The 23,519-nt window shown below is 41.0% G+C and overlaps 1 pseudogene across 1 annotated transcript; it reads right to left on the bottom strand.

Moving 5' to 3' along the window:
- Nucleotides 1–11,272: 11,272 nt before the first annotated feature.
- Nucleotides 11,273–13,010, bottom strand: LOC116534426 (annotated as a pseudogene). The gene has a single exon (XR_004261710.1). The product of XR_004261710.1 is annotated as a keratin, type II cytoskeletal 8 pseudogene (transcript).
- Nucleotides 13,011–23,519: the final 10,509 nt, after the last annotated feature.

Consider the following 23,519-nt stretch of genomic DNA (forward strand, 5'->3'; position numbering starts at 1 on the left):
TGCTCTGTCACTCAGTCTGGAGTGCAGTGGCACGATCATGGCTCACTGCAGCCTCAACCTCCTGGGTTCAAGTGGTCCTCCTGCCAGGCCTCCCAAAGTGCTGGGAATGTAAGAGTGAGCCTCTGTGTCTGGCTTTCCTCCTCTAAATTTTAAAATTTTCTTCTTTGTGCACTATCCATTGGCTTTAGAGGTAATAGCCACCATCTGCAGTTGCTATTTCTATACGCTTTAGAATCCTCTTTTGTCTCTTTTAGTAGTTTACCATATTTACTACTTAATAATGATTTATATTAAACTTTTCTGTTGATGTAACTGGCATGTTTTTAGTCTCCTTATTTATCCCTGGTTGATATAATGAGGCAGAGAAGTGACTTGGGAATGACTCCACAAAAATGCACAAACCACCTGGGCGTGGTGGCTCATGCCTGTAATCCCAGCACTTTGGGAGGCCGAGGCGGGTGGATCACGAGGTCAAAAGATCGAGACCATCCTGGTCAACATGGTGAAACCCCATCTCTACTAAAACTACAAAAAATTAGCTGGGCATGGTGGCGTGTGCCTGTAATCCCAGCTACTCAGGAGGCTGAGGTAAGAGAATTGCCTGAACCCAGGAGGCGGAGGTTGCGGTGAGCCGAGATCGCGCCATTGCACTCCAGCCTGGGTAACAAGAGCGAAACTCCGTCTCAAAAAAAAAAAAAAAAAAAAAAAAGATATCCAGGACTTGAATGTAGATCTGGACCAAATGGACCTAAGAGATATCTACAGAACTCCCCACCACAAACCCACAGGATATACATTCTTCTCAGCACCACATCACACCTACTCTAAAATTGACCACATAATTGGAAATAAATCACTCCTCAGCAAATGCAAAAGAATGGAAATCATAACAAACAGTCTCTCAGACCACAGCACAATCAAATTAGAGCTCAGGATTCAGAAACTCACTCAAAACTGCACAACTACTTGGAAACTTAACAACTTGCTCCTGAATGATGACTGGATAAACAATGAAATGAAGGCAGAAATAAAGATTTGCTTCCAAACCAATGAGAACAAAGACACAACATACCTGAATCTCTGGGACACATTTAAAGCAATGTCTAGAGGGAAATTTATAGAAATAAATACACACCTGAGAATCAAGGAAAGATCTAAAATTGACACCCTATTGTCAAAATTGAAAGAGCTAGAGGAGCAAGATAAAAAAAAACTCAAAAGCTAGCAGAAGACAAGAAATAACTAAGATCAGAGCAGAACTGAAGGATATTGAGACACAAAAATCCCTTCAAAAAATCATTAAATCCAGGAGCTTGTTTTTTGAAAAGATCAACAACATAGACAGCTAGCCAGATTAATAAAAAAGAAAAGAGAGAAGACTTGAATAGATACAATAAAAACTGATAAAGGGAACATCACTACCGATTCCACAGAAATACAAACTACCATCAGAGATTACTACAAACACCTCTATGCATATAAACCAGTAAACCTGGAAAAAGTGGATAAATTCCTGGGCACTTGCACCCTCCCAAGCCTAAACAAGGAAGAAGTCAAAACCCTGAATAGACCAATAACAAGGGTTGAAGTTGAGGCAGCAATCAATAGCCTGCCAACCAAAAAATGTCCAGGTCCAGACAGGTTCCCAGCAGAATTCTACCAGATGTACAAAGAGGAGCTGGTACCATTCTTTCTGAAAGTATTCCAAACAATACAAAAAGAGGGAATCCTTCTCAAATCATTTTGAGACCAACATCATCCTGATACCAAAACCTGGCAGAGACACAACTAAAAAAGAAAACTTCAGGCCAATATCTATGATGAACATTGATGCAAAAATCTTCAGTAAAATACTGGCAAACCGAAAGCAATAGGACATCAAAAAGCTTATCCATCATGATCAAGTAGGCTTCATCCTGAGGATGCAAGGCTGGTTCAACATACACAAATCTATAAATGTAATCCAACAAATAAGAGAACCAAAGACAAAAACCACATGATTATCTCAATAGATTCAGAAAAGGCCTTTGACAAAATTTAGCAGCCCTTTATGCTAAAAACCCTCAATAAACTAGGTATTGATGGAATGTATCTCAAAATAATAAAAGCTATTTATAACAAAACCACAGCCAATATCATACTGAACGGGCAAAAACTGGAAGCATTCCCTTTGAAAACTGGCACTAGACAAGGATGCCCTCTCTCACCACTCCTATTCAATATAGTATTGGAAGTACTAGTCAGAGCAATCAGGCAAGAAAAAGAAATAAAGGGTATTCAATTAGGGAAAGAAGAAGTCAAATTGTCTCTGTTTGCAGATGACATGATTATATATTTAGAAGACCCCATTGTATCAGTCCCAAATCTCCTTAAACTGATAAGCAACTTCAGCAAAGTCTCAGGATACAAAATCAACATGCAGAAATCACAAGCATTCCTATACACCAATAACAGACAAACAGAGCCAAATTAGGAGCAAACTGCCATTCACAATTGCTACAAAGAGAATACGATACCAAGGAATACAACTAACAAAGGACGTAAAGGACCTCTTCAAGGAGACCTACAAACCGCTGCTCAAGAAAATAAGAGAGGACACTAACAGATGGAAAAACATTCCATGCTCATGGTTAGGAAGAATAAACATCATGAAAATGACCATACTGCCCACAGTAATTTATAGATTCAATGCTATTCCTATCAAGCTACCAATGACCTTCTTCACAGAACAGGAAAAAACCACTTTAAGCTTCATATGGAATCAAAAGAGAGCCTGCATAGCCAAGACAATCCTAAGCAAAAAGAACAAAACTAGAGGCATCACACTACCTGAATTCAAACTATACTACAAGGCTACAGTCATCAAAACAGCATGGAACTGGTACAAAAACAGAGATATAGACCAATAGAACAGAACAGAGTCCTTGGAAGCAACACCACACATCTACAACTATCTGATCTTTGACAAACTTGAAAAAAACAGGCAACAGAGAAAGGATTCCCCGTTCAATAAATGGTGTTGGAAAAACTGGTTAGCCATATGCAGAAAGTTGAAACTGGACCCCTTCCTGACACCTTACACTAAAATTAACTCCAGATGGATTAAAGACTTAAACAGAAGACCTAACACCATAAAAACCCTAGAAGAAAACCTAGGCAAAACCATTTAGGACATAGGCATAGGCAAGGACTTCATGGCTAAAACACTATAAACCAGAAACCAACAGAATGGTAAAAAATTTTTGCAATTTGCCTATCAGACAAAGGACTAATATCCAGAATCTACAAAGAGCTAAAGCAGAGTTACAAGAAACAAACAAACAAACAAACCCATTTAAAGTGGGCAAAGGAGATGAACAGACACTTTTCAAAAGAAGACATATGTGAGGCCAACAAACATATGAAAAAATGCTCATCATCACTGGTCATTAGAGAAATGCAAATCAAAACCACATTGAGATATCATTTCATACCAGTTAGAATGGTGATCATTAAAAAATCTGAAGACAACAGATGCTGGAGAGGATGTGGAGAAATAGAACACTTTTACACTGTTGGTGGGAGTGTAAATTAGTTCAACCATTGTGGAAGACAGTGTGGCCTTCTTCCTTAAGGACCTAGAAATAGAAATTCCATTTGACCCAGCAATCCCATTACTGGGTATATACCCAAAGGATGATAAATAATTCTACTATAAAGACACATGCACATGTATTTTCATTGTGGCACTGATTACAATAGCAAAGACCTGGAACCAACCAAAATGCCCATCAGTGATAGACTGGACAAAGAAAATGTGGCACATATACACCATGGAATACTATGCAGACATAAAAATAGGTGAGTTCATGTCCTTTGTAGGGACATGGATGAATCTGGAAACCATCATTCTCAGCAAACTGACACAAGAACAGAAAAGCAAGCACCGCATGTTCTCACTCATAGGTGGGTGCTGAACAATGAGATCACATGGACACAGGGAGGGGAACATCACACATGGGGTTATTTTGGGGGGCAGGGGGACTAAGGAAGGGACAGTGGGGGGCAGGGAGATTGGGGAGGGATAACACTGGGAGAAATGGTTGATGTAGGTGATAGCGGGGATGGAGACAGCAAACAACCATGGCATGTGTATACCTATGCAATAATCCCGCAAGATCTGCACATGTACCCCAAAACTTAAAGTAAAATAAAAAAATAAATAAATGCAAATATAAGAGCACTTATATGTGGAATTACCAAAATTACACAGTTCCCATATGTGTATGCATTTTGTTCCCCAAAGAAGGGTGGAAATCCTGCACAAAATTAACTCAACTCTTTTTTTCACTTCTTGATAGGTGCACATTTTATGAACACTCTACTTATACTGAAAAAGAAGGAAGATTTGAAAGAAAAAAAACTATGAGTTCTTCCATATTTTCTTCTCCTTCTACATGGCATTTTTAGCATAGGTAGTTGGCCAATACTGGGAAGCAACATGAATAAGAAAGGATATGGTAAGCTTCCTTGATTGTTCGTGTTTCTTAGAATGCCTTTGTCTTTCATTTTCATTCAAAGGAAATTCTTGTTTGAATGAAAAATGTGGCTTTTGGGGCTGTCTGCCAACTCTACAGTCATAGACCTGACATGCTTACCTTATACACACTTAGAATATCTCAGAAACTCCATGTCCTCCACCATCACCACCGTCCTCATGCAAGCTGCCGTCCTCTATCACTTGGGCTACAGAAATTACTGAGTAGTCTATCTGTATCCTGTAATCCATTCTACACAATGCAGCCAGAGGGATCTTCTCATTGCCAAATCTGATCATGTTATCCTCAGCAAAAGAAAACCCGTTAAAGCTTTGAGATTAAAGACAAAACTCTTAAAGACGCCTGCACATTTTGCTCCTACATATCCCCCTCGACTCCCAACTTTCAGTTTGCAACATGCTCCATATCAGTGCTCTCCATTCCTGAACACTGGCCTTGTAGCACTTTCATTACCTCATTTATTTTGGCTCTTTTCTGGAGAACTCTTCCGCACCTCCATCCAGCCCCTTGTATAGGAAAAGTTAAATACTAAATTTGAACTCAATTGAACATGGACACAAACAATGGTCACCAAGTCTCAGAGCAGGTTGTGTTAGTCCCTTGAGGTGTTCATCCAGCACTGTGTTGGAGAAATCTCCATTTCCATCTATTCCTATACATTAGTTGTTGAAAAACAATAGACAATCTCAAAAACAAGTTGACCTTTTTGTGTTCCTTGAGCCCAGCCTTGAAGGGATCTTGTGACTGCCAAACACCTTGTGACAAAAAGAACTAGGGTCCCTGACTGCACTGAAGCTTCATGAGACCTCTCCTTATTATGCACAGATGAGTGGCTGACTCTGGAAGCCAGAATATTGCTTCCCAGTCTGGTGGTGAATCATCCATAGTCTGGTAAGTGTACACACACACACACACACACACACACACACACACACACACATCTTTTCCCTTCTCCTCTCCCCATTGAAATTTGCTTATTATATCATTTGCTTATTATAGCTGCATTGCCATTTACATGGGATAAAGGTTGTTTGCCCTTAAAGGTATTGTGTGTATGTCTTTTTTCTCCCCTCGTGTGTTTCCCGCACAGAATATCCCTTCTTGACTGAATTAAATTCCACTCATCCTTTAGCTGAAAATTTAAATAGCCCTTTCTCAAGGAAGCCACCCCTTACCTTGCTGACAAGGCCAAATATTCTAATTATTCTTTCTCATAGAACCATCTCCCTCTCCTTGTAGCACTCATCACAGTTGCACTTTTACATTTATTTCTGTTGTTATTTGATTATTATCCATCTTTTCTAATGTGTACATGGAAGAAAGAGAAGAAATCCCATTCCTACATACTTTTCTTTTTGTTTTCTTAACACTTGTTGTAGATGGTGATTGATCATTTATACAGGAGATTACCTAAATAATGTATCTTTAGGAACAGACCATGTTATTTTTAAAATTATTCATTATTATTCCCTGCAACCTTCCATACCTAGAACTTTTCCTGTTACATACTAAGAGCTCAACAATTAATCATCAAATGAAATGATAGCCAAGTTCATCAGACTTTTCCTTCTTAATTCTAAAGAACTGCTGATTTCAACAAGTGCCTAAGTAGCATTGCAAATAACATAATGTCAGGATGTTTGAACCCTTCCTTTCTCCTTTGCCTTCTAGCTTTATCTTAGTCTCTTTCAAAATCACAATTGCAGGATGGGTATGCTCCTAGCACTTTGAGATGGAGAATTTCAAGGATTCACATGATCTTGTGTTAGTGTGCTTATCTGCTCATCTCTCTTCATGTTCACGCACCTATGGGCCCTTTCCTTTTCTGTCTGTCATTTATATAGCTCATGTTCAAATCCCCTCCTTCTCCTCTTCTTAGGACAATCTCATAATGTTTCCAACATCTGGTATGGTTTAAAGGAACTCCTGCCTGGAAATAGAAGTTCTTTCCAGACCATGATATAAATTTCTAGTAAAAGCAAATGAATGAATATATAGCAAGAAACAACAATTCACAGGGAAGTTGTCCTGGAAGTGGGCTGTTGTGGTGAAAGGAGGCATTCGGCTGTTACCAAGTCCCAATAGCCTGATCACTCTTGCCCAATCAGAAACTTTCTGTCACATTGTGCGGTTTGCCATTGCAGTGCTCAGCAGACTGAGGATTACAGTATGTGCACTGGCACTTGTTATACAGCAAGTGCAAACAGCTGGGTTTCTTGCTGTTCATCAGTGCCAAGATATTATTCCTCATAAGACTTCTTAACTGCTTTTGCAGTTAGTACCATCAGTGACTGGGAAATCAAACATTTTATCTCGTGGTTTGTTAGCCTAATGCTATTTTCCAGATGTTTTCTAGGGCTGTTCTTCCGATGTTGATTTGTGGTGGCGTTGATATTTTCTTTCTATAGCATTTTATTATTTTTGAGCAGTGGTATTTAATTTAGTTTGGGGAAATGTCTTTTCCAAACTTTTGTTTCTGATGACACACAGTTATCTTGAATTTTGTATCAATCCCACAAACTATAAGACTTGGCCTGATTATACACATAGCTAGACAAAAGAAGCTCTATAAGAGCTGTTGCACCAGACTTTCACTTTTATTGAGGTTACCAGGTACACTGATAGATTACAGGCCCACAGCCTTTTAGAGTCAGAGACATTCTTTACTCAGATCCCCTCTTTATTCACAACAAAATAACTGGAACTCATAGATGTAAAATAATTTTGCCCTAGCCCACACAGCTAGCTATTAGAAAAATCAGAACTAGGACCAGGTCTCCTAGGTACAGGGGAGAGGAAAACTTTTTTCCATGCTTCTCACCTGGTGGCGTATATGTGAACCTACTTACCCGCTTCGGTGGCCCGAGGATTCATTCGTTGGCAAAGAATTCTCCTGATAGCATTTTGAAGAGGCAGGACAAACTCCTGCTGCCAGTCTACAGGAGCCATCACTCTTTCCCAGAGAGCAGCTGGCATGTGGCCAGCCTTCCTTTCCTGCAGCTTGCACTGCTAAGGTATGTGGATGGAGCGACTCTGTGCAAAGCCACTTTGCCAGAACTGTTTCCATGTCTCCTCTCCAATCCCTCCTTTCTCCCAACAAGCTCTCTCCTATCACACAAACCCACGAAGGGCCTCTTAAAGCATTCTCCATTGATAGTGAGGGGGGTGGGTAGAGAATCAAGTTTGGTATGCTGGAACATACATATGAGGCAGAAAAGTTCTGAAAGTTTGACAGCAGCTTATAAATAACTCAGGGTAGATGTTGCTGATGATGGGAAGTATATATGGGAAACACTGTCATTAAAAAAATGTATTCTTTGAAAATGAAGGATGACAGCATACAGACCAAACTCCCAAAAGCTTAACAGAAATTCTCATAAAGCTGTAGGTAGGCTTACATTATATTGCACAAGTTTTAAACTCTGGATCTGGGCCGAAAACATCACTTGCTTTAGGTCTTCAAATAGACACTTAAGAGCTATGGAATAATACAATTGACCAGGAAAACACTTTAAGATTTGGTTGTAATCTACAGACTGTCAGCTTAGGGGTAACTGGTAAAGTAATTTGTGGTCTCTTTTTGTGTGTTTTAATTGATGATATTCCTCTGTAGCAAGCCTTACAGGAGAAATCGAAACACAGCTGCTACATTGTAAGTCCACAAAGTGAAATAAGCAGTGTCCAGTGGATAACAAGAACTCTCCCAGAGTAGCTCCTCAAAAAATCTGCCTTCTTTCTTTGCTGGAATCCAACTTGCAGGCTCAGTAATGATTCATACACTGAGGGCAATGGTACTTGCGATTCAAAGGCGCGTTGGCGCAGAGGGGAGCCCACAGCATGCTGTTAACAATTTGACCAGATAAGTCAACAATAGCAAAGAAGGCCTGGAATGTGAGCTTTGGAATATGAGTCCAAAGTCACCCGTATGAGAATATACATGATTCATCTTGTTTGATCATACTGACACTCTTTGTCATGCTTTCAGCATGCATGCACTTAGATTTGTTAGTCTCACTGTTCTGTAACATCTCCCAAGCCAGAACACATTAATGATCAGTAGACTGTGCTGTCCAGTTTGGTGTCACCTTTAAGGGACTCCTCCCCGCAGGCCAGGCAAGACTTCATTGCACGTTCACAGAACAAGGCCCTACTGTCTCAGATGCCTGACTCACCAGCTCCACCGCCCAGCGTTCCGTTCTCTCACTCTCTTGGCTTCCAGTGTTGTTGCCAGTGGTTTGGGTCCTCACCCTGCTCCTTCACCTCAATGCTTAATATAGCCCTGTTTGGCTTTTGAGTTTGCTTTTCCTCTCATCTACATTTTCATCTCTCCACCTGGGCTGGAAGTAATCACAATCTCGAGATAACAAAGCCATTCTATCCTTGGTAGGTCCTTAGAATTTAGCAAGTCGCTTCCTGCCCTTTGCTATAGACTCACAACCAATCTGTCCCGGCAAGGCCCAGATACTGTTTAAAGAGTGATGGCAGCAAGTAGCATTTTAAAAAGTTTATTCACAGCTGGGCGCAGTGGCTCATGCCTATAATGCCAGCACTTTGGGAGGCTGAGGTGGGCAGAACATGAGGTCAGGAGTTCGAGACTAGCCTGACCAACATGGTGAAACCCGTCTCTACTAAAAATACAAAAATTACCCAGGCGCAGTGGCACATGCCTGTAATCCCAGCTGCTCAGGAGGCTAAGGCAGAAGAATTACTTAAACCCAGGATGTGGAGGTTTCAGTGAGCTGAGATCATACCACTGCACTCCAGGCTGGGCTACAGAGCGAGACTGTGTCTCAGGAAAAAAAAAAAAAAAGTTTTTCAATGAGGCCAAAATAAAGAGATTGGACTTATAAATGGGAAGTGAAACAATGGGTAAATTCACCTGTTCAGATTATTCAGCGATTATTCAAAAAAAGAATACATGCCTTAAGTGCTCCAAAGGAATACAATTTGATGGCATCAACATGTTGCTTTATTTAAATGTCCTGTATTCATTTGGTTTATATATTCTGTTTGCCTATTAAACTCTTAGCCTCTCAAGGGCAGAGATTGAAGCTTCTCTTCTTTCCCCTGCTGAATAGACAGCCAATCTTAATTTTAATTTTTAAATTTTACAAAAATTGAGATAGTATCTCACTCTGTCATCCAGGTTGGAGTGCAGTGGTACCATCATAGCTCACTGCAGCTTTGATCTTCCGGGCTAGAGCGATCTTTTTGCCCTAGCTCTCTGAGTAGCTGGGACTACAGGTAAGATCGTCACATCCAGGTAATTAAAAAAAAAAAAAACAACAACCTATAGAGACAGGGTCTCACTATGTTGCCTAGGCTGGTCTTGAACTTCTCATCTCAAGCAATCCTCCTGCCTCAGTCTCTCAAAGTGCTAGGATGACAAGCGTGAGCCACCATGCTTGGCCTACACTCCATATTTTGAAGTGACCGATTCATTAAACCAAGGGTCTGAAGTGAGTTGTCGATTTGGGTACAGATGTCACAATCCATATAGAGGGCATGTGGATTGTAAACATGGTAAAATATGTGTGGTATTGTTTCCTCCACCTCCCTACTCAACCTCAAAACACTGACATTTTTGTTCAGGTGAATTCCATTAAAGTAAATTTGACTTCATCAAGATAACCAGTATTGTGATCTTTAGTCAGTAAAACTGATGCGTATCTGTGTCTATGTGTTTATGCATGGTAGTGTGGTGGCACAAGACTGGGGGGAAAATAGTGACAATTGTCATAAGAAGACAACATTTACCTTAATGGGGGGTTGTGAGGAAGCAGGTGGAATTGTCATTGCCAGGCCACTTATCTTTTTCCTCTTACATTGCTTAGTGAGTGGCTTTGGTAGGTGGGGACCTTAACAATACATTTTCCTCTGTACCACTGTGTTTTCACTGTCTCTACTCTAGCTCAGGTCTTCTTCATCATCTCAAACCTGGATTATTGTTAATAGCCTCCTCATTTATTTTTCTGTCTCTAATTCTTCTTCTACTCCATCCAAAACACTTTTATAAGATTAATCTCCGCAGAGCATAGGGCTGATTGTGTCAACTGTTTAGTCATAAATGTCCAGTCACTTTCATTTATTTAAATTCCCAATTTTCCCTTAGTTTAGCACCATCAATGGTCTAGCTCTAACAGAGGTTTCCTACTCATCTCCCTGTAGTCTCTTCCTTCACATTCTCTTTCTGCTGAGTGTGGAGCTCAGTGCTCCCCAGCACCCTCGATGCTTCTGCCCCTAGGCTGTTCCAAAGCTGACTGCCTTACCCTGCAGTGTCACGAATCTGAATCACTCCCATCTTCCAAGGCCCTGCTTCAAAGCTACCGTGTCCAAGTATCTTCCCTGATCAGACCTCTGGAAGTGTTATCTGCCACTTCTATTTTTCTGTAGTATATTGTATTTTTACATTTTTCTACTTTTTTTTTTCATTCATATTTATGTACCTGAACTGAGTGGTAAAAAGTGCTGTGGGCCAGGTAGCGTATATTTTAATTCCAGATTTGGTCATTTATATGATCTTATTTATTAGCCTTTTTAAGTCTTGGTTTATTCATTGGAAAATTGATAGTAATTATAACTACCGAATACTTTTTGGTGAAGATTAAATGGAATAATGAATGTAATACACTTACCCTAGTTCTATTTTAATTAATTGATTTTTTTTTTTTTTTCCCGAACTAGCTGAGATTTTATTTTGGACCAAAAAAAAAAAAAAAAAAAAAAAGCCAATTGAATTGTTTTGCAGCTGGAGGCATGGGCAAGGGGGGTCCCCAGTCAGTAAACTCCCCATGGGTGGGCTGAGGGCTAGGGCTGAGCCTCAGGTGGGTCTCCCGTTCTCTGTGCTCCCCTGCACAGCAACCTCCCTCCCGGGCTCTGGGGCAGCCCCAGGAGGGGCATGCTGGGAGGGGCTGTTGCAGCTGTTCACTTGGGCATGACATCAGAGGACTCGGACACCAGCCTCCCATCGCGGGTCTCAATCTTCTTCACAACCACAGCCTTGGTGGAGCTTGTGCGGCTGAAGGTGGAGCCCGTGCCAGAGCCAAAGCTGGAGCCCAGGCCGTAGCTGAGGCCAGGGCTTGTGAGGCCCCCATAGGCAGAGCTCAGACCACCTGCATAGCCGCTGGTGGTCTTCGTGGGGATACTCATGTTCTGCATCTCGGACTCCAGCCGGCTCTCCTCGCCCTCCAGTAGCTTGCTGCAGGTAGCGATCTCGATATCCAGGGCCAGTTTGATGTTCATCAGCTCCTGGTAGTCACGCAGCTGCTGTGCCATGTCCTGCTTGGCCTTCTACAGGGCTTCCTTCAGCTGCTGCTGCTTGGCACGAGCATCCTTGAGTGCCTGCTCCCCGCGATGGTCAACATCTAAAACGGCGGCCTCCAGGGAAGCCCTCTGGCCTTTGAGGCCCTCAATCTCGGCTTGGAGCCGGCTGATGTTCAGGTTCATCTCAGAGATCTCAGTCTTCGTACACCGCAGGTCATCCCTGTGCTTCCCAGCCAACTTCTGCAGCTCCCCATACTTGATCTGGTATACGCTCTCTGCCTTAGCCCGGCTGCGATTGGCGATCTCCTCCTACTGCATCTTGACCTCAGCGATGATGCTATCCATGCCCAGGGAGCGACTGTTGTCCATGGACAGCACCACAGAGGTGTCGGAGATCTGGGACTGCAGCTTCCGGATCTCCTCTTCCTACAGCTGCCTGAGGAAGTTGATCTTGTCAGTCAGTCCTTCCAGGCGAGACTCCAGCTCTACCTTGTTCATGTAAGCTTCATCCACATCCTTCTTGATGAGGACAAATTCATTCTCCATCTCTGTACGCTTATTGATCTCTTCCTCATACTTGTTCTGGAAGTCCTCCACCAGCCCCTGCATGCTGCCAAGCTCTGCCTCCAGCTTCAGCTTCTCCTGGCCCAGAGTCTCCAGCTGCCGCCTCAGGTTGTTGATGTAGCGCTCAAACATGTTGTCCATGTTGCTCCTAGCCATTTTCTGCTGCTGCAGGAGGCTCCACTTGGTCTCCAGCATCTTGTTCTGCTGCTCCAGGAACCGCACCTTGTCGATGAAGGAAGCAAACTTGTTGTTGAGGGTCTTGATCTGCTCCTTCGCCTGGGTACGCATGGCCTGGATGTTGGGGTCCATGTCCAGCTTAATGGGGTTCAGCAGGCTCTGGTTGATGGTGACGGCGGTGATGCCTCCCATGCCTATGCCTCTGGTCCCCGCATAGCCTGCACCCAGGCCACCACGGAAGCCAGTGCTGCTCACTCGGGAGAAGCTCGAGGAGCTCGAGCGGGCACTGGGCTCACTCGTGAAGGAGCGGCTGCTGAAGGCCCCAGGGCCAGTGGTGGACACCCTGGAGGACTTCTGGGTCACCCTGATGGACATGGTGGAGGCAGGAGCGGAAGCAGGCGGGCTGAACCAGGGAGAGATTCCAGAAGGAGCGGAGAAGCTGCTGCTTGCAATTAATTGATTTTTTTTAAGAGACAGGGTCTAGCTCTATCAGCCAGGCTGAAGTGCAACGGTACATTCATAGCCCAGTGCAGTATCAAAATCTTGGGTTCAATTGATTTTCCTGCCTCAGCCTCCTAAGTAGCTAGGACTACAGGTATGTGCCACCACTTACAGCTAATTTTTATTTGGTATTTTTTTTTTTTTTTTAGAAATAGGGTCTTGCTATATTGCCCAGGCTAGTCTTGAACTCCTGGGCTCAAGCAATGCTCCTTCCTGGGCCTCCCAAAGTGCTGAGATTACAGGCATCACTCATCACACTCAGCCTTAACCTAGTTCTGAACCCACAGTAAATGGTTGAAAGTTATAAGTTATAGATTTTGTTCTTATCGTTAGTTTTAATGTCCTTTCTAGACTCTAACTTTATTGAGTGTTAGCTCTCTCTCGACAGCAAGGCTCAGCAAACTTTTTCTGTAAGAGACAAGATAGTCAATATTTTAGGTTTTGCAGGCTACATGTCTCTGTCACATATTATTTACTCTTCCTGTCCCCGTTTAAAACAATCTTAAAATGTAAATTCATCCCCAGCTCACAGGCTGAAGAAAAACAGGCCACAGACTAGCTGTGGTTTGCCAACCCCTGCTATACAGTCCATAGTGCCTGGGTCAGTGCTTTGTACGTAGACGTTAACTGAGAAATGTTGTCTGGTTAATTCAACAAGTGACTGCATGATGGAACTCTATAAAAGCGACTGTGTTTTTAATCTTTTGCAAATGACTCCCTTTGCTCCCGTTCACCTTGCACCATTCTAAGTCCTGAAAATTTCCAGTGAGTCTGATTCTATAAACAAACTGGGTGAAACCCCTAAAGCATGGAGCTGGGGGTGAGTTGTCCCTACTACACAGTGCTTCCTCTCTGGTTTGTCAGTGTGCTTCTATTTCAACCTAGCCAGGGAGTTGTACACTGAGTCACTGGGGATAGATTATTCTGGGACAAAAGTGGTGCAAGTATTAGAACAATATTAAATACCATACAATTGCATGTGGATGGCAGCTCTTTATGTTTCTCCATGAATGTGTAAAATCCTTGCTCCTACTCTGATTTTAATTGATGTCTGACAAATCCAAACTTACTGTGGCAAAAGAAAATGAGAATGTTGGTAATAGCATAACATTTCTCTTTGCTAACTGCATTTATGTATCAACTCCTGGGACAGCATATATTATTATTTGTGTGTGTGTGTGCCTTGATTTAATCACAACAGCACCAATTACCTCTATTAGGCATCTCTCTATAGATATATAGGAATGTGAATGAGGATGAATGATCTGCTCTGAGAATTATTATTACTAAAAATCTAAGCATTGGCTTTGCTTCCCTTACAAAGTCTACTTTAGGAAATAATTAGTATTACATAGTAAATTTGAAGCACAGACTACATGTGTGTCTTCATGCTTATTTTAAAATGCTTCTCTTTTATCTTCACACAATAACTGTGAAGCTGATTATTATTCTTACATTAGGTGAAATCTATGACTTCACATGTTTGCTCATCAGAGCAATATTAAAAGATAATCATCAGCAATATCCACACAAATTTCATTCCTTAAAGCAAACCAATTTCATACTTTGAAGGTAATTGAAATGATTTTTCACAGAGAAGTACCAAAGTGTCCACTATGTGGTGCTGCTGTATAAAAGAGGGTAAAGAAGTACAAAGTAATACTAATTCTACCCACAAATTTATTATTGTCCTTGTTCAAGCAATTATGGGGAAGACAAAGAAGAAAACATATGATCCTTAACTTACTATATAATGTAAAAGAAGCTATTATTTGCAACTCTGTTTCATATATGGAAAGAAAACTATCTTAGGAGAGAAGCCAAGTCTATGTGGGTGTTAATTTTTTAGAAAAACAGTCAGAAGGAATATATAAACAGAAATTTTAGGGCATGCAAAAATTATAAAGTCTGTGTGCATACACACACACACACACACACACACACACACACAGAGAGAGAGAGAGAGAGAGAGAGACTTAGACAATGCTATGTTTTAACAATGTTGAAAAACTTTTGGTTAAGATAACAATTATTAATCTGGGAATTTGGTAAAATTTTTTAGCAATAATTTTACCAAATTTTTCCAGAATTTTTTTCTGTAGCAATCAGAATTTCTGTAGCAAACCAAGTCATAAAATAAAAAAGAAAACCTCGATTTTGAGTTTGACTCAAAATTCAAGCCCTATTTATTTAACTTTCAGGCCTATGGAATAGCAATAGTTGCCAAAATATTAAACATAAGCTGTACATTTTACGGACCATGCTTTCATTCACTTTTTAGGATTCAGATGATGGAAACTTTATAATGTTGATTGTGATGATACCCAAGACTCAAGTTTAAGAAGGAAAGGAGTCAATAAGATCATGCCTGCTGTTACTGTAGTCATCACTGTTATTGTGTAAAGGTAAGGTGAAAGGATGAAGGATATTTATGTTTTAACAGTTTCCATTTTATGATACCTGTGGGGAATGAGCATTATCCAAACTGTAGACTGTGCCTCTCTTCCCTCTGAAGCAGCGACGCCTGTGATGAGAACATTACTGCTGCTCTGGTACTTCCCTCTTATGGAACAAATTTGCAAAGTCTGTGGCAGTGATTCATAGGGCAGGAAAGACACACCTTTCAGAAGCAAAGACGAAGAAAGAAGGATATTATATGTTTAGTCTTTGCTATTTTTACCCTCTGGTTTTCAGTTAAATTGTGACTTACAATCATTTGGTTATGGTGACCCATTAGTTCACCAAACAGAAGCTCCATTGAGTCAGACTCCTTTTCTCCAACTTAAAAGAAAATGAATCTGTATGTTCTTATACTTTCCCTGTCATATGTTCTGTCACTTTACTAATGCTGAAAGTCTATCCAATAGGCCTGGACTCATCACAAATACAAATTCAGAGTTTCACAGAAATGGGTAAAGAGTAATTAGCATTTTCATTAAAAATTAACAAATATAAAGATCAAATTAGAATGTTTTTTTCCTGGCCCTTGTTTATAATATGCACTGAAAGTTACTATTGTACTTAAGAAGTATTTTTAATATTGAAGTTGACCTCAATTGTACTGAAATATTTGAACCTTCTGGTTGGGTCATATGGCATGGACTCTGTGTCACATAAAAATGCTTTTTATGTATTAATTGTGCCTATATTTCTTTACGTTTGCCTCTCTGATTGGACTACAGACAACACAAAGACTGTTTTGTATCAACAGTGTCTATACAAATAGGCACAATTTTTTTGTAGACTCAACTGGCAAATGAATAAATGATGATAAACATTGCCGAATTAAACAAATGAAATCTAAGCCAGGGCTAAATTCAATCTTAGTTTAAAAAATCTGTGAACTATGAGTCAGCTAGACTATTTCTAAGACTGAATGTAGAAGTCCAACCATAGGAGAAACATTTAAGATGCTAAGGAACTTAACCATCTTCGTCGTTTCCTAAACTTTCTAGATCCTTAACTCCTAGTGCAGAATATGGTTTTCAGCACCTTTCTTTCTCTTTCTTTCTCTCTTTCTCTCTCTCCTTCCTTCTTCCTTCCTTCCTTCCTTTTTCTTTTTCTTTCTTTCCCTCTCTCTTTCCTTCCCTCCTTCTTTCCTTCCTTCCTTCCCTCTCTTCCTCCCTCCCTCCTTCCTTCCTTCTTTCCTTTTTCCTTTCTTTTTTTCTCTCTTTCTTTCTGGAGTCTCCCTCTGTCACCCAGGCTGGAGTGCAGTGGCACGATCTTGCCTCATTGCAACCTCCACCTCCCAGGTTCAAGCAATTCTCCTGCTTCAGCCTCCTGAGTAGCTGGGATTATAGATGTGTGCCACCATCACTGGCCAATTTTTGTATTTTTAGTAGAGACGGAGTTTCGCCATGTTGACCAGGCTGGTCTCGAACTCCTGACATCAAGTGATTTGCATGTCTCAGCCTCCCAAAGTGTTGGGGTTACAGGAGTGAGCCACTGTTCCTGGCCAGCACTTTGTTTCTTGACTCTACTGTTTCATGACAATAAACCCAACACACAGATAACAAATAGCTGCATAATATTTTCTAGTTTCATCTGTAGTCTCTAGTCACACTAAATATGGCAGGTCCATGAGAACACCAAGTGCTTTAATTAATGCCAATAAGCATTATTGTTGCCCCGGCTAGAGTGCAGTGGCATGATCACAGCTCACTGCATCCTTGACTGCTAGAGCTCAAGCAATCCTCTCTCCTCAGCCTCTTGAGAAGCTAGGATCACAGACACATGCCACCACACCCAGCTAGTTTCTTAAAAAATATATTTGTAGAGACAAGGTTTTGCTATCTTTCTCAGGCTGGTCTTGAACTTCTGGCCTCAAGTGATCCTCCTGCCTTGGCCTCCCAAAGTGCTGGGATTACAGGCATGAGCCATGGGGTCCAGCCTTGTGTTTGGTTCTGTGCTAGTATTCTGTATACACCATGATGTTTTATTTCTTTGTGCCTTTATCAATGGTGATTTCACCACCTTGAGTGCTTTTTCCTTTCTTCTTTACTTGTGTAACTACTACACATTCTTTAAGACTCATCTCAGGCATGACTTGCTCCCTAAATCCTTTCTTGAGCCACAAAGCCGAAGTCCCATAAGCTGCTAAACATAGCGCTATTGGAGAACTTAGTATATTTTGTTTTAGTGCATGTAAACATTACCTGTTTATATGTTCATATGCTCCATCAGATTATGAGCTCCTCAAATAAACAATCGGAAGCACATTAAAGAGAAAAATCTCCTATTTCCATTATAAAATATACAAACATACTTGTATCAGCATCCAAATACTCTGTCTTACTTCCAAGAGAAATGGATGGACAGCCATTGATTCAGCTAAGTCCAGTTCATCTACTTGGGCATTTCCGTTGCACTTTGATTTGTAGTTTGTCCAGGTACAGAATTCTACTTTGGAAATAGTTTTCTTTCAGGATTTTGAAGCCATTGCTTCATTGTCTTCTTGTTTCCAGTGTTGCTAAGAAATCTAAAACATTCTTATCATTCCTTCTTTGTTTATAAAAATAACTCTGTATTATAGAAAATTTAAAATACATTCAGAATTATATGATGAATATATAATATAATGAATTCCCATATACCCATCACTCTGCAATTGTCAATTTGTAAACAATTGCATTGCCTCTACAGCATATCCCCCACTTCTGATCTTTTGATTATTTTATTTTATTTGTTTGCTTCTTTTTTTGAGGCAGGATCTGGCCCTGTCACTCAGGCTGGAGTGCAGTGGTGTGATCATGGTTCACTGCAGCTTTAAACTCCTGGCCTCAAGGGATCCTCCTGCCTCAGACTCTTGAGTAGTTGGGATTACAGGTGTGCACCACTTTGCCTGGTTAATTTTTTGTAGAGATGGAGTTTTGCCACATGGCCCAAGCTGGTCTCAAACTCCTGGGCTCAAGCGATCAGCCCGCCTCAGCCTCCCAAAGTGTTGGGATTATGGGTGTGAGCCACCATGCATGGCCGACTTTTAATTATTTTAAATCAAAATCCAGAATTACTCTGTTTTCTTGTAAATATTCAACATTTGTCTCTAAAAGAGATAAAGGATTATATTTCCAATCTTTTGCATATAATTTGCTTTATTCTCTCTGAAAGTTTAGGAAATTATTTTTCTTCTTAGAGTTCTGAAATTTTATGATATGCCCATTGTGCCTGTTTCTCTGGGCCTTTTCTATCTGTAATCTCATGTTCTTTGCTTCTAAGAAATGTTCTTGAATTGCTTCATTGATGATTTATTTGCCCCATTACTCAAATGTTGGACCTCTTAGAATGGTGCTCCAACTTTCTTTCCTTTCCGTTTTTCATCACTTTGATTTTTTGTTCCACTTTTCTGACAGATTTTCTCAACTTTATCTTCCTACCCCCCATCACAGTTTCCATTTCTGCTATTATATTTTTAACATGTCAGAGTACTTTTCTAATTCTCTGAATGTTTCTTTTTTATGGCGTCTTGTTTTTGTTTCATGGCTGCAACATATGCTCTCTTTTTCTTTTTGATAACATATATTTTTGAAGTTTCTCTCCCCTCCAAAGTTGCTTTTTTTGTGTTTGCTTATTTTGAGTTCCATCTTCTTGATAGAGGCATTCTTCACTGGGTTTCTAATTCCTTTGCTCTCTGCTCATGATCAATAAAGTGTGTGACTAAAAAACTGATGGGCACACTGAGCCTGTGAGAAAGACTCAACTTTGAGCATCACTGAAGTGGATTCTGGGTGGGCCATTTGTAGAGGAACTTCTGCAGTTAGTATCTAGGTCTTGCTCTTAAGCAGGTCAGATTCTTAAAACAGAAAAGAGTTTTTCTGTTTCCTTTCTGGAGGGTAAAGGTCTGTCTGCCAGCATTCTGGGAGTTGTACTGGGAAAGAAGGCTAGGGTTGTGTGCATTTAGCACTAGACGTGGAATCACCAGATGCCTAGTCTCAAGACATTCCTCCTCTGTTTTCTCTAGGTTGGGGTCAGAGATTTGGGAATCTAACTGCTTCTCAAACAACTTTTACCCACATCTCCTTATTTAGAAATCTGCTTTTACACTCAGTTTTAGATTTTTCTGGTGTTGCCAGTTTCTGATCGTTTTGAGGACTGTGGTGCAAATTATATTGGTTTTGAACTTTCCTTGCTGCCAGCTAGGGATTTGAGTTTCTCAGGAGTGTTAAATCAGTCATCATACATTGGTTAGCTTGCCAACTTCCAAAATTTTGTTGCTGCTGTATCCTTTACTATTTTCCTTACACTTGTAGGTTTAGGTATAAAACAAAACTCATTTATTATACTTCCGAGGGGTTTTAGGAGGGAGAAAAATAGGTTTGTATGTTCACATCATCTTAACCTGAAAGAGTCCCTCCTTTCCCCATATATATATATATATTGCACTTTAGGTTCTGGTTTAGGTTTAGGTACATGTGCAGAACATGCAGGATTGTTGCATAGGCACCTACATGGCAATGTGGTTTACGGCCTCCATCCCCCTGCCACCTATATCTGGCATTTTCCCCCATGTTATCCCTCCCCAACCTCCCTATCTCCTGCTGTTCCTCCCCTATTCCTGCCCAACAGACCCCAGTGTGTGTTGCTCCCCTCCCTGTGTTCATGAGTTCTCATTGTTCAACACCTGCCTATGAGTAAGAACATGCGGTGTTTGATTTTTTGTTCTTGTTGTCAGTTTGCTGAGAATGATGGTTTCCAGATTCATCCATGTCCCTACAAAGGACATGAACTCATCGTTTTTTATTGCTGCATAATATTCCATGGTGTATATGTGCCACATTTTCCATGTCAAATCTATCATTGATGGGCATTTGGGTTCATTCCAGGTCTTTGCTGTTGTAAACAGTGCCACACTGAAAATACCTGTGCATATGTCTTTACAATAGAATGATTTATAATCCTTTGGATATATACCCAGTAATGAGATTGATGGGTCAAATGGAATTTCTATTTCTAAGTCCTTGAGGAATCACCACACTGTCTTCCACATGGTTGAACTAATTTACACTCCACCAACAGTGTAAAAGTGTTCCTATTTCTCCACATCCTCTCCAGTTTCTTCTTCTGTTGTCTTCATCCCAGAAGGATACCTGCCAGATGTCAGCCTGAGCTCTCCTTTAAATGGTGTCTCTTTGGGTATACAGGGTTCGGGGAGCTGCTTAAAGAGACAGTCTGTCCATTGTAGGAGCTCAGGTGCTGTGCTGGGAGCTCCATTGATCCATTCAGATCTGCTGGGCAGGTAATTTTAAGTCTTCTGTAGTGGCACTCATAACCACCTTTTTCCCAGGTGCTCTGTCCTAGGAAGGTGGGGCTTTATTTATAAGTTCCTGACATGCTGCTGCCTTTTTTCAGAGCTCCCCTGCCCAGTGAGGAAGTAGCCTAGTCACATTCTGCCAGCAGAGGCATTGCTGAGCTGCTGTGGGCTCTGTCCAGCTGCTGTGTGAACTTCTTTGCAGTTTTGTTTTCAGAGGTATAGTAATGGCGGTCTGCCTCAGTAATGGCAGACTGCCTCAGTAATGGCGGACTGCCTCTGTAATGGTGGATTGCCTTGGTAATGGGACTGCCTCAGTAGTGGTTGACTGCCTCGGTAATGGTGGAAACCCTTCCCCCACAGAGCTGAACCATCTCGGGTCCAGCTGCTCTTACTGCAAAACTCTCAATCCAGAGCATTTCAACTTGCTGGTCTTTGTGGGGCTGGGACTCGCCAAGCCAGATCACCTGGCTCCCTGTTTCAGTCCCTTTTTTTTCAGTTGAATGGGCAGCTCTGTCTCTCAGGCATTCCAGGTGCCAGTTGAAATGGCCACCCAGATGTGTGTGAGTTTTTGTGGAGACCTGCTGTGCCAGCTGAAACAGCCATGCTGGAAATTTGCGGCACTTTTCAGTGCTGAAATCTCCTGATCTGTGGGCAGTAAAAACTCATTTGGAACTGCAGTGATCACTCACCCTCTGCCTTGTTCTTGCTGGAACTACACTCCAGAGCTGTTCCTATTTGGCCATCCTGGATCCACCAATCCTTTCCTCCTTTTCTAAACCTTAAAATCTCACAATCATTGTTTAATATAAAAGTGAACCCTGTTCCTCATGGAGAGTTTCTTGGTAAGATTTCTGGTGGCCAACACAGCCACCAGAGCCTCTGAACTTCTTGGATTTGCAGTGATAGGAGTCAGCTGGCAGTAGAGGCTGCTGGTACTGGGTGAGGGTGTCTTCAATCTCCTTCTTGGAAGCCTCATCCATGTTTTCTGGTAAAAGGCCACCAGAGCTTCAGAGATTAATTGGCAGATTTTGTAAATCTAGGTCATACTACCCATGGAATTACCAGTGAATCAGTCTTTGCCCAGAAGTAGGACAGATTCTGCTTCTGTTGCAATGTGCTTGGCTTAGTCATCTCCAGAGCCATCTATTCACCTTGTTGAAAGTGTTGGCCTGTTTGTGGTGCAGCAAGACCCACATAGACTGTAGAGGATCCTTGGACAGCAGAGCTGCACAGTGAGGACCAGAGTGCCTCACTGTGCAGCTCTGCAACCAGAAAAGGAAGGGTCCCTTTTTGAAAATAACCATCTTCCCTTGATTTCTGGGATATCACACTTGTCTAGTTTTTTTTTTTTTTTCCTTACCTCACTGGCCACCCTATCAAGAATAATTATTTGAGAAATATATTTGGAGTGTTTTCTAGATGCTAGGAGCCATTTAAAATAAAGGCAAAGCAATTGTGATCAAAACAGACAAGTTTCTCTCTCATGGGCCATATATTTTCCCTTTTCTTTACTGGGTTCTTATCGTTTTTCTGGCCTCTAAAGTATGTAGAGCCCCAAGGTATGGTCCCTATGCCTTTCCTTTTCTTCCCAAGTGATTTCTTTCAGTTTCATAGCTTGAAAACATCTACAAGATGATAACTCCAAATTTATATATTTACAACTCAGATTACTTTCCTGAATTCTAATCTCATATACCTCATTGTCTTCTCAACATAATCACTTGATGTCTGTAGTGGCCTGAATGGTGGTGCCAAAGAAGATATTCTGCTTTCTAATCCCCAGATCCTATGACTGCCACCTTATTTGGAAAAGAAAGGGTCTTTGCATATTTAATTAAAGATGTTGAGATTAGATTATCCTGGATTATTTAGATGGAGACTAAATCTAGTGACAGGTATTCTTAAAAGAGACATAGAAGACAGACACAGGAGGAAAGGCATTGTGAATGTGGAGGCAAAGATTGGAGTGATGTGGCTACAAGCCAAAGAATGCCAGGGAATGGCAACAGCCACCAGATGCTTTATTTAAAATAAAGATTGCCAGTAACCTAAATGCCTGCCCCTTGGATATTGGTTAAATAATTATAGTTCAGCCATTAAGTGGAGTACTGTGAATTGGTTAAAAAATAAAAAAGAACAAGAAAGTTCTGTATATGTAAGAATGAAAGCATTTCATTTTAAGTGAAAAAAGCAAGTTGCAGAATACTATTCTACCATATGATTTTAAAAGTCTACAAATGCATAGTTGCAATTGTAAACATAAACTGTTTGTAAGTATACACAAGAAACTGGCAACAATGCTTGACTTTGGTGGAGGGTGGGGGAGTTTGAGGAAAGGTTTGGGAATAAATCTTTTCTTTACTGCTGAAGTTTTAGCTTGCACACTTATTTGTTCTGTTATATGCTTCTTTCCACACTGCCTCCCCACTTCCTCTAACTCCTCCTGTTCCTTCTCTCCTCCCCTTCTCTCCTTCTCTGTCTTCTCCTTCTGCTCCTCATTCTTTTCCCCAGCATTTTAGAAAGAAGTTTATTTTAAATCCAACGTTTCTGGGTGTTTTCCTGGAGGAAGATTTTGAAGTTGCATAGTTCATAATATTTATAGATATTCAAGTCCTTATTATTTCTTAAACATATTTCTGCAAGTGGAAGCTGGGTAAAAAGGTCTGAACTTGTTAAAAAAAAATTTGGAAGCATATTGCCAAATTGCTCCTTAGAAGATTATACCAATT

Source organism: Sapajus apella, unplaced genomic scaffold, assembly GCF_009761245.1.
Source record: "Sapajus apella isolate SASKATOON/1434 unplaced genomic scaffold, GSC_monkey_1.0 scaffold87, whole genome shotgun sequence".
Lineage (NCBI taxonomy): Eukaryota > Metazoa > Chordata > Mammalia > Primates > Cebidae > Sapajus > Sapajus apella.